Source organism: Oncorhynchus kisutch, linkage group LG7, assembly GCF_002021735.2.
Source record: "Oncorhynchus kisutch isolate 150728-3 linkage group LG7, Okis_V2, whole genome shotgun sequence".
Lineage (NCBI taxonomy): Eukaryota > Metazoa > Chordata > Actinopteri > Salmoniformes > Salmonidae > Oncorhynchus > Oncorhynchus kisutch.
Genome location: NC_034180.2, coordinates 32,232,114 through 32,246,627, shown reverse-complemented (window position 1 = coordinate 32,246,627; position 14,514 = coordinate 32,232,114). Strand labels below are relative to the sequence as shown.

Here is a 14,514-nt window from a genome sequence, read left to right as displayed (position 1 = left end):
AGGGGTAATTAGCATGTACGAAGGACACCTTTGTGTCTTCCCTCACCCATAGTCCTCTCATCTCTGTGATAGGGTCTATTAGACTAGTAGAGTACACTGTTCTAGCCTACAGCCTAACACTTTCTTTACACACAAACACGGTAGACTAGCTACTAAAGGTGGTAACGCTTATAAACAATGTACTTACGAGAAACAATATGCACTGAATTAATCTGTCTACCTTTTATCATGTCCATAGTGTGTGTATTAGCTAGATGAAAGAAACAAAATGGACACCCTGATGGATTGCACCTCGAGGGTGACATGACACTCTAAACTCAATAGAGGAAGGCTTTGCAAGGGGCAAAAATACACCAACGTGTAAATATTGTCCCAGTGCTGCAGCTGCAGTTTTGCACCAGCCTGTTGGGAGGTGAAAATTTCTCTTCTCCTGGCAGGCCCAAGACACAGCAATATGTCGTTGTCAAGCAAGGTAAAGCCTACGCATGTCTCTTAGCATTTACACAGGATGCTGGACATAAACAGTGTACAAAACATTAGAAACACCTGAGCGGTGTTTGAATACCCATACTAACATACTGTATACTACATACTTAATGAGTATATACTACATACTATTAGTTCATTTTAGTATACTGTAAAAGAACGGTATCCTTTCAGTTGTGTGTACTAGTGCTCGCCTGTCTACCAGAAGATGATGCGGTTGCTATGCAACCTTTTGCTAGCATAACAAATTACTAGCTATACATTTTACGACTTCGGGTGCATTCTTAAATTCAATCTGGAGTGCCAGAGAGTGCTCAGTGTGCTCTGGGCATTAGTAAATTCAAAGCTTTGTCAGATTGTCCGTTTGTTACTTCAGAGCATTTCGCTCTTAGAGCGTACACTGAACGCTCTGGCCGAGAAGTAGGGTTGATCTGAGCATTCTGACCATACAACGGCAGTCAATCACCCAAGCTAACTGGTTTGCTACTACCAGACACAAATGAGAGAACACCTCACTCTGACAAATCAAATACATTTGTATTTGTCACATGCACTGAATACAACAGGTGTAGACCTTACAGTGAAATGCTTACTTACAAGCCCTTAACCAACAATGCAGTTTTAAGAAAATACCAACAAAGAAAGTAAGAGATAAGAGCAAAAAATAAGCAGCAGTCGGTTAAGCTGTTTTCATGTTATTCAGAGCGTTGACTGTGCTGCTGGCAACAATTGAATTATGCTTTTTTTGCCGACGTTTACTACCATCGACCATATTCAACAGGTGTTGAGTGTTCGTAGATTCATCAGTTATTCTGGTCTCTGGTACACTCAGATAAGAGTGAGCTGAAATCGGAGTAGATAGCCAGAGCGAATTTACGCACCCGAATGTCCATTGCTAACGCCCGACTATACTACTTAGCTAAGCTAATTATGACGGGAATAATCAAGTCAATAAACGTTGGTTAGTTAGTTAGATAGCATATAGTTAATATACAGGTAAGTTCGATGTATTAATAGCCAACTAACGTTAGGCAGCTAGCTAACATACCGGTGGTACATACTGCTGTAATGATATTCTATGCGGTTCGTAAGGATAGTGTAGCTAACAAATTGTCAGCCGACATAGCGTCTAAGGTAACTTATTTGAAAAGTCATTACTTTATTACATTGCTCAACATTTTAACATTTGTCATAATTAGTTAAAGCAATGAATTTGTATCCGCTTTTGTTGGACTTCGGCTGCATATTTCCACCGATTTCTGCAATGTATGTAGCTCTGTCTGAGCTGGTCTTGTCTATTGATGTTCAGTATTATGTCATTCTGTATTATGTTTTGTGTGGACCCCAGGAAGAGTAGCCAAAAGCTAATGGGGATCCTAATAAACCGCCCCCCCCCCCCCCCCCCCCCCCCAAAAAAAAATCTGAAAACGTTGTGAAGACACGCCCATTTTCTGATCAATTGCATTATGGGCCCTAAAATCACAGAAATAGTGTCCACTGCTTGTATACTTCGTATTTTGGCGAATGTAGTATGACATCTCGGAACGTTTGGCATTCTAACTAGATCCATTCTATGACCAGTAAGCATACTACATTTACGTCACAAATAGTAGAGTTAGTATGAGCATTCAAACACAGCTCTGCTCTTCCCATGACAGACGGACCAGGTGAAAGCTATGATCCCTTAATGTCCTTGTTAAATCCAATTCAATCAGTGACCATGTTTACATGCGTACAGTAGCACAGTGTTTGCGCACAGTGTTTACATGCGTATAGTAGCTCATATCCCACTTAAGGTCTTATCCCACTCACGAGTATCCTTGTAGCCATGAATAAACAGAATATTCCTAATTTAAGTATATGGGTTAAATAGAATAGTATTTGAAATAGGCACACTGAGTGTCGGCCTATAATAATATTAACTCCTGCAGAATTATACATTTCTTGAAGTGAAATTATACAACAAATGTTAATTTTGTCTCGGGAACAAGAGTGGAGAAATAGGATTTCTTCCTTTCAGCATTTCTTGAGAAAATGTGAAAGCTATGTTATGTGTTCTTTTGACACTGGTGTTATGCAAGCAGATAGTATTTCAACCACATAAAATATGCACCCAAGACAAACCGAAGTCTTAACAGAAAAGTGTGGACTTTTCATTTCCTTAAAACCGGTCAAGCTGATGACATTTGGACATTTTGCACAGGACTAATCTTTCCACTGTTTTCTCCCCGGTCACTAAACAAAACAGACAACTTTACCAGCGTTAGATAGAATGCATGCATTAGTAATCTAGTTATGTAAGACAATATTCCGTTGAGCACTACTCTATTTAGACTTCTGAGGCAACAAGTTGTGGCAGAAAAGAAGCTACATGTATCAAACTACTGTTGACAAATGGCTACCAAATGTTGTGAATTATAATATGGCTACCAAAGCAGAAATGTCTAAATTAGGTGATGAAAGTGTCCTGCAGTAAAAATATATATATTTATTTTACTAGGCAAGTCAGTTAAGAACAAATTCTTATTTTCAATGACGGCCTAGGAACAGTGGGTTAACTGCCTGTTCAGGTGCAGAACGACAGATTTGTACCTTGTCAGCTCGGGGGTTTGAACTTGCAACCTTCCGGTTACTAGTCCAACACTCTAACCACTAGGCTACCCTGCCACCCATTATAGTAGGCAAAATTATGGTGGATCGAACTGAGCATATAGTCTACTTTTTGAATGAATTTGTTTGACAATAAAATGAAAACATAAAATCACCCATGATATGCAAAACTGAGCAGACTGCAAAAAACGACAGTAAAACAGGATAAGTTGTTTACATGCACAGTATCCAGTCTTAGATTAGCATTGCCCAGGCATCTTATCCGGGTTTCTCATAACCGGGATAAAGCATTTTCGGGATATGTGTCAACTCAAAAACAGAATACTTGAGTATCCCGAATAATAATGGGATGTTGGTGTGCATGTAATGTGGTCAGTGTAGATGAAGGGGAGGAGACAGGTAAAGAAAGATTTAAGCCTTGAGACATGGACTTTATTTATACAGTGCATTCGGAAAGTATTCAGACCCCTTGACTTTTTCCACATTTTATCACGTTACAGCTTTCCTCTAAAATTGATTAAATTGTTTTTTCCTTCCCCCCCCTCATCAACCCCCCCCCCCCCCCCCCCACACACACACACACACACACACAACCTAATAATGTCAAAGCAAAAACAGGTTTAAACTTTTTTGCAAATGTTTTAAAATAAAAAATAAATCACATTTACATAAGTATTCATACCCTTTACTCAAATCAAATTGTATTGGTCACATACACATGGTTAGCAGATGTTAATGTGAGATGTAAATGTAAATGCTTGTGCTTCTAGTTCCGACAGAGCAGTAATATCTAACAATTCCCCAACAACTACCTAATACACACAAATCTAAAGAGGTGAATGAGAATATGTACATGTAAGTATATGGATGAGCGATGGCCAAGCGGCATAGGAAAGGTGCAATAGCTGGTATAAAATACAGTATATACACAGTACCGGTCAAACGTTTGGGGTCACTTGGAAATTTCCTTGTTTTTGAAAGGAAAGCAAATTTTTTGTCCATTAAAATAACATCAAATTGATCAGAAATACAGTGTAGACATTGTTAATGTTGTAAATGACTATTGCAGCTGGAAACAGCAGATTTTTTAAATGGAATATCTACATAGGCTTACGGAGGCCCATTATCAGCAACCATCACTCCTGTGTTCCAATGGCATGTTGTGTTAGCTATTTATTATTTTAAAAGGCTAATTGATCATTAGAAAACCATTTCGCAATTATGTTAGCACAGCTGAAAACTGTTCTGATTAAAGAAGCAATAAAACTGGCCTTCTTTAGACTCGTTGAGTATCTGGAGCATCAGCGTTTGTGGGTTTGATTAAAGGCTCAAAATGGCCAGAAACAAAAGGTATTTCTTCTGAAACGCATCAGTCTATTATTGTTCTGAGAAATTAAGGCTATTCCATGCAAGAAATTGCCAAGAAACTGAAGATCTGGTACAACGCTGTGTACTACTTCTTTCACAGAACAGCACAAACTGGCTCTAACCAGAATAGAAAGAGGAGTGGGAGGCCCCGGTGCACAACTGAGCAAGAGGACAAGTACATTAGTGTCTAGTTTGAGAAACAGACGCCTCACAAGTCCTCAACTGGCAGCTTCATTAAATAGTACCTGCAAAACACCAGTCTCGACGTCAACAGTGAAGAGGCGACTCCGGGATGCTGGCCTTCTAGGCAGAGTTGCAAAGAAAAAGCCATATCTCAGACTGGTCAATAAAAAGAAAAGATTATGATTGGCTAGAGAACACAGACACTGGACTTTTCTTTCAAAAACAAGGACATTTCTAAGTGACCCCAAACTTTTGAACGGTAGTATACATGTGATATGAGTAATGTAGAAGATATGATATGTAAGGATTATTTCAAATTGGCACTGTTTAAAGTAACTAGTGATCCATTTATTAAAGTAGCAAGGGATTGGGTCTCAATGTAGGTTGCAGCCTCTCTGACTTTGATTTGTATTCAGACCCTTCACTCATAAGCATCCTTGGCAGTGACTACAGCCTCCAGTCTTCTTGGGTATGACGCTACAAGCTTGGCACACCTGTATTTGGGGAGTTCTCATTCTTCTCTGCAGATCCTCTCAAGCTCTGTCAGGTTGGATGGGGAGCGTCGCTGCACAGTTGTTTTCAGAGCTCTCCAGAGATGCTCAAGTCCTGGTTCCGGCTGGGCCACTCAAGGACATTGAGACTCGTCCTGAAGCCACTCCTGCATTGTCGTGGCTGTGTGTTTAGGGTTGTTTTCCTGTTGGAAGGTGAACCTTAGTCCCCAGTCTGAGGCCCTGAGCAATCTGGAGCAGGTTTTCATCAAGGATCTTTCTATACTTTCCTCTGTTCATGTTTCCCTTGATTGTGACTAGTCTCCCAGACACTGCTGCAGAAAAATATACCCACAGCATGATGTTGCCACCACAATGCTTCACCGTAGGAATGGTGCCAGGTTTCCTCCTCTTAGCATTCAGGCCAAAGAGTTCAATCTTGTTTATTATGGTCAGAGTCCTTTAGGTGCATTTTGACAAACTCCTAGCAGGCTTTCATGTGCATTTTACTGAGGAGTGGCTTACGTCTGGCCACTCTAGCATAAAGGCCTGATTGGTGGTGGAGTGCTGCAGAAATGGTTGTATTCTATTAGTTTCAAGAAACCACAATAGTGGAAGACAATATAGTGGTAAAACTCACCACGAGGATCATTACATTGCCAAATAACATTAGTAGAAAGAAATGCCTGTCCAACAACCACCTGAACAGAGATTGTTTTACTTAGTCAGGCATCACTTTATTTGTACACTGAGTGGAAATTAAAACATTTCAGCCCTGGGGCATGGTCTAGTTTGAAGTGTACTATTGTTGTCAACAATACAAACAGTTGCGCACGTGGCTGACAGGACAATACCCGCTTGCTCTGGATTCAGATTGGTGTCAGCAATAGCACAGGACTCAGCCCCCTCTGTCTAGCTAGCACATCTCCTATGCTGGGCCTCTTAGTTAGGCCCTAATTTGGATTAAGCAGATTACCCATGATAATACATTAAGAATAACTTCCCGCTGCAGTGCTTCTCTGGGCCTGATGGGCTTGAGGTGCAACAGTCAGTTTCACCTAGGCCTGTAAAACCTCTCCCATTATTTCACACCTGACACACACACACACACCGACTCATGCACAAACAAACAAACACACACATAGTCCAGCAAGCAGCCAGATAGATATCCAACAACTGTCATCATGTAAGGCTAACTTATCATTCACTTGTTCCTCATTCTGAGAGATTGCTTCAGACCATTTCCGATGACAAAACTTCTCCAATTAGAAATAAATTGTATTCAAGTGAGTTCTCACAGAGCACGAATGCATATGGGGGCAAGATTTACCGTGGAGACTCAGATCTTTCACTTAGAATGTGTGCCAAACAAAAAACATTGATTTCAAAGTTTAACAAACCATACAACTCTATGCACAATGACTACTTGACAATTTACACAGAAAGAAAACAAACAACAGTAACACAGCATTTTATCTGCAGTTCTTCTTGTAAATGTGTTTTTGTCAAATTCTGTGGAAATTGTTAAGTAGTCCTTGCGTATAGAGTTCAATGGATTGTTAAACTTTGAAATCAATGGCTTTTGTTTGGTATAGATTTTAAAGTGAAAAATCTGAGTCTCCATTACCATGGAATTGCCCATGAGCTACATTTTGCGTGGTTGTTGTGGTTAAAGGTGAATTCATGCCAATATTTAAGAGTTCTATATATTAACGTCAAGCCCCTGAAGGAGTATGCCACCTCACCAATTCCCTAATTACCCTCTGGACACACCCCTTCTCCTGCCAACTCACACCTGAACTCACTCTGATAATCAGCATTCCTCTCCCTTCCTCACCTATATAAGGAGCTGTTTTTGTGTGGGGTTTTTTTCACCTCATTGTTTGTGGTGGCTTAAGTCCTTTGTTGTGTGTACTGGGTGCTGAAGTAGGTGTTTTTTATTTTATAATTATTTTTAACATGTATAACATTAACTTTGTAGGTTTATTGCCAATCAGAGTGACACTTTACTTAGACTACTTCCTTTTCTTATATTCTGAGTTTTATAGATCTTGACAAAGGCCTTTTTTGATTAGCATGTTTCTTTATACTTTATTTCTCAGTTCTGGCACTGTCTTGTGTGTTAACTCTCAGCACCAAACCAGAGCACCCACCCTCAGTTATTTCAGTCTTGTCCTGCAAGAGCAGAAAACACTAGTTGGGACAATTGGAGATGTGAAAGTTAAGACCTCTTAAGCAGAATAGAACACTGGCACATGTTGATCCAGAGCATCCCAAATATGGGTGACATGTATGGTGAGTATGCAGGAACTGGGAATTTTTCAGCTTGCAGGAATTGTGTACAGATCCTTGCATTATCATGCTGAAACATGAGGTGATGACGGCGGATAAACTGCTCGCCCACACAACACCATACACGTGGTCTGAGGTTGTGAGGGCTGTGGGACAGCTTATGATAGAGAAATGAACATTCAATTCTGGCAACAGCTCTGGTGGGCATTTCTGCAGTCAGTATGCTGATTGCATGCTCCCTTTGAGACACCTGTGGTGTTGTGTGACAACTGACCTTTTATTGTCCCCAGCATAAGGTGCCCTGTGTAATGATCATGCTGTTTCATCAGCTTCTTGATATGTCACACCTGTCAAGTGGATGGATTATCTTAGCAAAGGAGAGATGCTCATTAACAGGGATGTAAACATGTGCACACAATTTGAGAAGCTTTGCATATGGAACATATCTGGGATCTTATTTCAGCTCATAAAACATGGGACTAACAGTTGACATGTTGCGTCTTAAATATTTGTACGGAGTATGACGTTTTTCAATACATGTTTTGTAGCTACTTTTAGTTAATACCTGCAGTCAACTTGTGAAATACATTGGGAGATTGTATTCTTTATTTCACCGTCACATTTGACATTATGAAGTTGACCAGTCACATTTGTAAATAGCACAACGGGAGACTGAGTCCATAGCGTTCTATATCTGCGAGTCTCTGTGCGGTGCATGTGAATTTCCTACAAGTGTAACTTCATGTTTTCCATCATATCGTATGTCTTTCTGCCAGAAGTCGGGGAGCTCTGGATGAGTTTGTACAGATATCATTTTTCCCCCCGTTCTTCCTATTAGCGTTTTTCTCCTCCCCTCTGCTCCGTGTACACATGCAGCTCTTCCTTCAGAAAAGTATGCTACAAAATTGTGCAAATGAACAATCTTTCACCTGCAAAATGTCCACACCTCACCGACAATGACATTCTGTAGAAACGCTGGTGTAACTAACTCTGTCAATACCCGCCAGTCTGCACAGCGTGATATCAACCCAGAGCATATCAGACTTCTTTTCTCTACCACACCACAGGATTACTGCCGCAAGCTCTGGACCATTACACCGGATCATTGCAGCTAGCTAGCTGCAAAAGAGTGGCTATTGTTGGCTAGTGCCTCTGTCACGAAGCAAGCACCAGTTAGCCTTGGGCTAGCCTCATCTCCCGGCCAGCTGACAAAGTTTACCAGCTAATTCTTGGGCTACAATACTACTTATGCCAATTGCCCTGGACTCTATTGTTGACACAGAGCCCCGCCGATCCATCACGACTGGTCTGCCGACGTAAACGTCAATGTGGTTTCAACAGGCTTTTCCGTTACGATATTGCTGAAGACCCAACTGCTAGCCCTGGCCCGCTAGCATTCTGAACGCCGTGTCTCCTGCTCACCTAGCGTAGTAGCGACTACTGAACGGCTCCCTGACTCACCTATTTCTGCTGATTTGAACCCTATGATCACTCAGCTACACAGCTGATGACTGTTCACTAACACTGCACCTCGTTTTGTTGGTCGGCCCCAGCTTAAACTCGGTCCTGTATGTACCTAACTGACTTTGCCCATTCATTGCCATTTACCCGTTGTCTTAGCTCTCCTGATCAACACCCGTGATAGCTTTATGCCTCTGTCAATATGCCTTGTCTACTGCTGTTTCGGTTAGTTCTTGTTTTATTTCAATGCAGAGCCCCCAGTCCCGCTCAACATGCCTTAGACGGCTCTTTTGTCCAACCCGCCCCACCAAATGCGGAGACCTCACCTGGCTTAACTCGTGCCTCCAGAGATGCAACCTCGTCACTCAATGCCTTGGTTAATCTCCACTGTACTCATCCTACCATACCCTTGTCTGTACATTATGCCCTGACTCTAATCTACTCCTTTCATTCTGTTCCCAACGTACAGTTCTTATAGCCTTTAGCCGTACCCTTATCATACTCTTCCTCTGGTGATGTAAAGGTTAACCCAGGCCCTGTAGCCCCCAGTACTGCACCTACTCCCCAGGTGCTCTCATTTGTTGACTTCTGTAACAGTAAAAGCCTTGGTTTCATGCATGTTAACATCAAAGCCTCCTCCCTAAGTTTGTTTTATTCACAGCTTTAGCACACCACCAACCCTGATGTCCTAGCCATGTCTGAATCCTGGCTTATGAAGGCCACAAAATTCTGAAATGTCCACTCCCAACTACAACATTTTCAATCAAGCTAGAACTGCCAAAGCGGGCGGAGTTGCAATCTACTGCAGAGATGGCCTGCAGTGTACTGTCAAACTAACCAGGTCTGTGCCCAAACAGTTCCGGGCTTCTACTTTTCTTTTTTTCTTTTAAAATCCACCTTTCCAGAAATGTAGAACGTTATCTCAGCTCACTGGTCACCATAGCAACGCACACGCTTCAGCAGGTATATTTCACTGGTCACCCCCAAAGCCTATTCCTCCTTTGCCTGCCTTTCCTTCCAGTTCTCTGCTGCCAATGACTGGAACGAATTGCAAAAATCACTGGAGACTTCTCACTAACTTTAAGAATCAGCTGTCAGAGCAGCTTACCGATTACTGCACCGGTAAATAGCCTACCCAACTACCTCATCCATGTTCTTTTGCACCACAGTATCTACTTGCACATCTCACTCCAGCGTTAATGCTAAATTGTCATTTTTGCCACTATGGCCTATTTATTGCCTTACCTCCCTAATCTTACATTTGCAAACACTGTACATAGATTTTTCTATTGTTATTGACTGTACGTTTGTTTATCCCATGTGTAACTGTCTTTGTCACACTGCTTTGCTTTATTTTGGCCAGGTCGCAGTTGTAAATGAGAACTTGTTCTCAACTGGCCTACCTGTTTAAATAAAGGTATTTAGGACTAAAAGCATTGTATTTGGGACATTCACTAAATCTTTTAATAAATAACGTGGTGACAAACTGCTTTGTATATCCCTGGATTGTAAACTGTCCTGGTCATAACATGTTGATTCAACAATAGCTAAGATGGGGAAGTCTGTCCATATTAAAGCACTGCTCTGCCTTTCTAAAAACACAGGTCCTACAGGCTCTAGTTGTGTTCCACCTGGAATACTGTTCAATCAGGTGGTCAGGTGCCACAGAGGGACCTCAAATTACAATTGGCTCAGAACAGGGCAGCATGGCTGGCTTGTAAATGTACACAGAGCTAACATTAATAACATGCATGTAATTCTCTCATGGCTCAAAGTGGAGGAGAGTGACTTAATCATTACTTGTTTTTGTAAGAAGTGTTGACATGCTGAATGCACCGGGGTGTCCTTTAATCCACTAGCACACAGCTCAGACACCCATGCATACCCCACAAGACATCCCACCAAAGGTCTCTTCACAATTCCCAAATTAAGAATAGCCTATGGGAGGCGCACAATACTACATGGAACTCTAGTCTAAATCAGGCAACTGATGAAGTAGTAGAATCTAATTTAAAAAATACAACTTATGGCACAGCAGGGACTGAAGGGACAAGGCTATACAAGACACATGTATCTTTTTTTATTTTGACCTTTATTTAACTAGGCAAGTCAGTTAAGAACAAATTCTTATGTTCAATGACTGCCTAGGAACAGTGGGTTAACTGCCTGTTCAGGGGCAGAACGACAGCTTGGGGATTTGAACTTGCAACCTTCCGGTTACTAGTCCAACGCTCTAACCACTAGGCTACCCTGCCGCCCCATGGATTTTGTATTGTAGATGTGTGGTGGCCTGAGGTATTACACTGTTATGAAGTGTCACGTATTTAAACTAACGATTTTATGTTGCTGGACCCCAGGAAGAGTCGCTGCTGCCTTGACAGCTAATGGGGATCCATCAAAATACAGTATTGGTCCTCTAGGGCCTATATTCTCGAACAAGCATAATTTACAACTTCCAAATAAACCCAACAGATACGGTTTACACGCACAGTAATCATTTGATATTAAAACTGATGGCAGATTATGCAATAGTCACTTTACTATGCTTAGCTTAAATCTGTGAGATCAAAATTGAAGTAAGCATACACCAATTATAACCTGGTTTTCTGAGCAATCTTTCTAATGGTTAGAACATGTAAAAACCTTATCGGCAGTGTATTTGATCTGCACCAGCCGGGCAGGCCTCTCTTTAGTGTGTCTGGAACAGCGAACGCATGAGGTTTTCAAACTTTAGATGTCTGTACTCAAATGTTTTGCAAAAATAATGTTCGCTGAGGTAGAACATTCATTTTGATTGCTGGTTTTCTGCATATTTCAGATGTCCATGTAAACAGGATTGGGGAAATTGTTCTTGCAAAGCATGTAAACATTTTAATTAACTTATATTCATCCGACTTTCCACAATAACCACATTGGTGATCATGTAACCGCACGGGAGACGGTGACATTGATTAGAACCAGCCATTACATCCCTCAGTATCCAGGTAAAGCCATGAGGTTTACTCTAGCGTGGGTGAGTTCAGTATCCCACAATACTCCTTTCTGGAGCCAGAGGCTGATAAGGTATCTCAGCAGCCAGTCCTGTGTGTGCACACAAATAGAACTACCCCCTCAAGCCATATCTGGAATAAGACTCACTAGAGGTTTCCATGCACACTGTCCTAACTGACCAATCACTACTGATGTAAGGAAAATGACCTGTGAGTAGGCTAACCAGTGACAATTTCTCTACTCAATGACTTAAGGAGCAGGTCAAATACTTGCACTGGCCTCTTCGAAAGTGCAGGGGAGTGGTAAAGGCAGTTGGTCCTAAATGCCTCAATCTGTAAATCGTTTAAATGATCTATTCTCTTTAATGGTCTCCGTTTATGAAAAATTTAGATGAGATACTGGGGGAGTGGGAGGAGAGAATTGTGTGCATCTCCCCATTTTTACATAGCCAGAGAATGCAGGAAGAGAACAAGGCCTCACTCAAAGGTGAAATGGGTGATGACGTGGTTCTATGAATGTGCTGTATACAATACAAACAGCATCTTGGTCAGTGATGCAGGCAGGACTGGTGGAAATATGGAAGTATATAGTCTACTGTATAAATTCTTAATGGCTGCAACATAAGGTGAGCATTTCCCAAATGTTATACACTACATTTTGTAGATGGGCCCCTATCATAAGTCACTGTCTGTGTAAAATTACACAGCACTTGGGGGATTTAGCTAACCCAGTAAAAATGTTATGACATGCAGAGCATTTTTCAAAATACCTGTAGTTAAACACATACCTCAAGGACTACTCATTCTTCAATCGCAACAGCTAACGTTACTACAGATGGTAGGACAAATGTACCTTTACGTGAGGCTCCGAACAATCACTATTCGAGATCATGTGATAAGCCTAACAATTCAAAAGACATCCTGCTGTCCATTGAAACAGTGAAACGTTGCATAGCTTGTAATGATGTAAACCGCTAGCTAATGAAACTATTCTACAGATGTAATTTCTTTACACCTAAAAGTTGCCTACAAGGCATGTTTGTAGCATGTTTTAAGTACAGACTAGTAGCATATGTTCTAAGCACAACTCTGGTATTGCCTAGTCTTAGGCTGATCAGTTCCGTTTCAAGACGATAATATTCAGTCTTTGCTAACATGTCATGGCCTTGCACGTAACTTAGCTAGCTAAGTAAGCTAGCGTGCAGCACTGTGGTTAGATATTACTCTATTAGCTAACGTTAATCACTACTAGTGACACTAGACTAGCTAATCATAATGCGAATGTATTATATAACTAACGTTAACTTAGCTAGCAACGTACACCGGAGTTGGACACGACAGCGAAATTATCCTGGTTAAGATATACCGACGCGATGGCTACGAACCTGCTAGCTACAAAGCCGTGCTAATGTCATTATTTGACAAGGGGCGCACATGTTGGTGGCTAGTTAGCTAACCACTCTGGATTTCCAGTGACGCCTACCTCATATTAGCTATAGGCACAAAAGGGGTAGGCCAATTTTTTTTTGGGGGGGGGGTGGGGGCGGTCTGGGCGTTTATCTAGTTAACTAGCTTTTCTTCAACAACCCAGCTAACTTGCCAGCTACGAATCGTGACATTTGCGGAAAGGCTCGTCACTCACTGACAAGACGTCTCGAGATGCACGGACACAGCTAACGTTATTCTATATTTTAAATAGGTGAAATACTCTAGTCTAAACTACACATACTTTATTTTACAAATAACGTTTAAAGAAAATCACAGCTAATGTTGGCTTTATTCTGAAACCCAACCCAGTGTACAGCACCTGAGAAGCCAATCCTAACAAAAGGCCTCGCCTATAAAGTGACCTAGCGCCCCCTCTATTCTGAAATCTCTGACCCACTCTCGCGTCCCTATTTTCAGGCAGTGCCAGGCCCAGATAACGGTTTCAGCTACGAAAATCCTTGAATGACTAGATCGGTTTAAAAAGAAATGTTGTAGGAGGAAATGCCATGCACATACCTGTATCTTAGTGCCAAAGTTCCCTAAATGTTGAAATGAAATGGCGAGTTCCCCGGAGCAGCTCCAACCCAAGCCCGTATCTTGTGTTTCGGTTTCGCGGGGGCGGGTCGGTCTGTCTCAGCACATAGCGTATGATTCAATGAAGGGATGGGACTGGATAAGAGGATGTGGAGAAGGCATGGCCTCTTGCTCTATGCACCCGATTAGACTACAACCACCCCGGGTGCACCAGGGTAGCCTGGAAACACGACATTGAATTGAATTAATTCTATGTCGGGCATACATTAGTGATTATGAAAGTTTCCTCAAGACCTCAAGCAAAAGTGTTAAATTATATTTTAAATTACTTTGCCGGTTGGTCTATTTGCGGGTAGGAATGTGGGACAATATCCACCAGAAAGCATAATTAAACTTTTCAAAGCACTGGTAGTGCATTCGGATTTCTATCACCATAAGAATGCCAAGAACCATGTAAACACATGCACGAGCTCGGCAAGTATTTATCTTGTGATGCTTGAGGTGATAGAAATCTGAATGCACTACCACCAGCGCTTTGAATAGTTGTAATTATTCTTACAGATTCCTACTTGCAAAAACCACATGGACAACCGGTAAAGTAAGTTAAAATACAA

The 14,514-nt window shown here is 41.5% G+C and overlaps 1 protein-coding gene across 2 annotated transcripts in view; it reads right to left on the bottom strand.

Annotated features, from left to right (window-relative positions):
* The window catches only part of LOC109894478 (kinectin), a 45,634-nt gene extending 31,611 nt beyond the window's left edge, over positions 1-14,023 (bottom strand). Inside the window, exon 1 of one of the 2 annotated variants that reach the window (XM_020488000.2) lies at positions 13,883-14,023. The gene's annotated coding sequence lies outside the window, so the exon portion shown is untranslated. The remainder of the gene's footprint in view (positions 1-13,882) is intronic. The other variant, XM_020487998.2, reaches the window with a different exon arrangement.
* Positions 14,024-14,514: the final 491 nt, after the last annotated feature.